The sequence below is a fragment of the Osmia lignaria genome, unplaced genomic scaffold (genome assembly GCF_051020975.1).
Source record: "Osmia lignaria lignaria isolate PbOS001 unplaced genomic scaffold, iyOsmLign1 scaffold0116, whole genome shotgun sequence".
NCBI classification, from domain to species: domain Eukaryota; kingdom Metazoa; phylum Arthropoda; class Insecta; order Hymenoptera; family Megachilidae; genus Osmia; species Osmia lignaria.
The window spans coordinates 37,501-40,000 of record NW_027478257.1 but is presented as its reverse complement, the minus strand read 5'-3'; the positions used below and the strand labels follow the sequence as shown (position 1 = coordinate 40,000).

Sequence of the window (2,500 nt, the reverse complement as noted above, 5' to 3'; positions counted from 1 at the left end):
TTGCGGACTGCAGCTTCGTCGTATTGCTTTTATCAATTTTTAACAATTTCAAAGCGAAGACAACTCGCAAGACGATCCATTTCGTCTCGGTTCAATTTTAACGTCCGTCCGTATTATTTTTTGTTCCACAAGAGATTTCGAATAGGTTTCTTTATTTATCATCCCTTCTTTTCGAGCGCCACGGAAGCAAGAGGAAAAGCAAGAGCGAGAGAACATTTCGCGTATACTTCATTTAACAATTTTAACCAACACGCGATGTACTCCACACACCTCTTAGATTTAACAACTGCTTTTCTCTTCTTCTCCCCTTAGCGCAAGGGTAAACCCCATTTGTCTCTTCTTTGGAACGCAACAAAACTTTCGAGGACTGGACGACCGAGCGATGGTCGCGCGGTCTTCGCTTATCTTTAACAAACGAAGTAGTCCGTATGTATTCTAAATGTTGAAGCCTCCTAGAGCTTTAAGCCATGCGAGACATTGAAATGCTGTTTTAACGGGAGCATGCATAATTGCTGCAAACATACTTTTATCACAAGTTCTAGCCACGCCACGGAGGCTTCGAAGTTCCTTCACCATTCGCTTTCCTCTCTTTTGTTACACAGTTTCAGACTACGATCAGGGGTACCGAAACGCTGTATTGATTGTAAACAACCATTTTTATCTTGGAGCGGAGCGTTCCTTTACTCGTTAGATTTGTCTTGTCGCGTGTGTATTCGCTTTTTCGACGCTTTTTAACCATTTAACTTGTTTAGCGAAGCTAAACGCACAGACAGACAAAAAAAAAGGAACAGCATCGCGCGTCAAACAGCGACGACCCATCTGAAGCGATCTTTCATTTATACACCGTTTGTAAACAGAGAGATGTATAAAGCGCGGGGAATCATTCGAAACCCTGGGGCTATTCGAGCTTGCATTTCAGCAAATTATCATCTCAAACATTTCACTCGTTTGCTTTTTCTAAATTTATAGGAGAGCTTCTTTCGTTTATTTTTGACACACCTTTCGTAAATATCGTTTCTGGCAACGTCGGGAGCGTGGATTTCTACAAGTGAACAATCGCGCCGATCCGATAACTTCCAGCAGGATGGAGAATCTTTATAGATTATCTTCCTAGAACTCGGTGCTTTCACGGGCGGTCGTTTATAAATTTTAACGAACGACTCGCGCGCCGTGACGCACTTGCGCTAGTTCGAAGAGATATTTCGAAATTTGTTTCTCTCCTTTAACGGCCTGCATTTAGTGTATCGGTTGCGATTTTCGTCACATCGTTTCCACGACAAACGCCGACGAACTGCCCAACTATCGCTCGTACGTTGCGACTCTTTCTTTGTTTATCGTTCATTCATTCTTTCAATTTCGTTCGATAATCCCGCTCCGAAACGTTCTACTTTCGTTGAACGACGGCGAGATGTTTAGAAAGAAATGAATTACTCTTTTTTCGAGAAGCAAACGCAAGCAGTCTTTTGTTAAGAAAACGACCCTCAGCCAGGCGTGGTCCAGGAATTGTATCCGTGGACCGCAATGTGCGTTCGAAATGTCGATGTTCATGTGTCCTGCAGTTCACACGTTGACGCGCAATTAGCTGCGTTCTTCATCGACCCACGAGCCAAGTGATCCACCGTTCAGGGTAATCGTAAAATTTTGTATTTCAAACTCTTTAGATCTTTAGAGTGTTATTTTCATTATTAACACGCATCACATTCGATACCCACATCACTCTCCCACCCGGCGCGTGCGGGAGAGCGAATTCGGGCGTCGCCAACGTATTTGTTTGTTTGTTCGATCGTTGACGACACGATCGCGTCCAAGGACGGAAACCGTCGGAGAAACGCCCAGTGGCACGCTCCTCTCGACGGTCGGGCGTAAAGTACATTTAAAAACCTTGAAAAGTACGAACGCACACAAGGAATGCGAGCGCGCGTCCTGTCGCTGAATCGTGGGTTGCGAGATTCGAACAGACACACGGCCGGCGACGATCGGTCTAACTAATGGACACATAGTTTTTCAAAGACTCGCTATCGTCGCTTCTCAGCCGGTCCGTAAACAACACACATCGATCAGGCGGACGCACGAATCTTACCACGGTGCGTGTTTCGTAGATTCCAGGTTACCCGCAAGTACCTCTCTCTCCCTCTCGAAAGAGGAATCTCGATCCGTCCTTTTTGGACAATGGAGAAATCTTTTTATCGCAACACGGATGGCAAAGAAACAACCAAAGCGTAGGAGCGTGGGGACGAGAGCGACGAAAAGAACGTCGCGAAAACAAAGTTTCGACGGTTGCTCGTTCTAATACATCGTAGTTTCAACTCTCTCAGTTTTAACCACTCCTAGACGCTTCGTAAACTTTTAACAATTCTTCGCCTCCGCGAGTTTCATTTCGAATAGAGCGAACGCAACACGGACCAAAAAAACTCCGGTGATGCCAGATCATTTAGCAAAGATCAGACGGCGGGTCATCTGTATTCCTTTTCTCTCTTTTTTATATCTTTCCATTTAACTA

At 44.9% G+C, this 2,500-nt stretch overlaps 1 non-coding gene across 1 annotated transcript; it reads right to left on the bottom strand.

The window, feature by feature from the left end:
- Positions 1-1,475: 1,475 nt before the first annotated feature.
- Positions 1,476-1,630, bottom strand: LOC143307971 (5.8S ribosomal RNA). Its single transcript, XR_013065001.1, has one exon. It is a non-coding gene; the product is annotated as a 5.8S ribosomal RNA (ribosomal RNA).
- Positions 1,631-2,500: the final 870 nt, after the last annotated feature.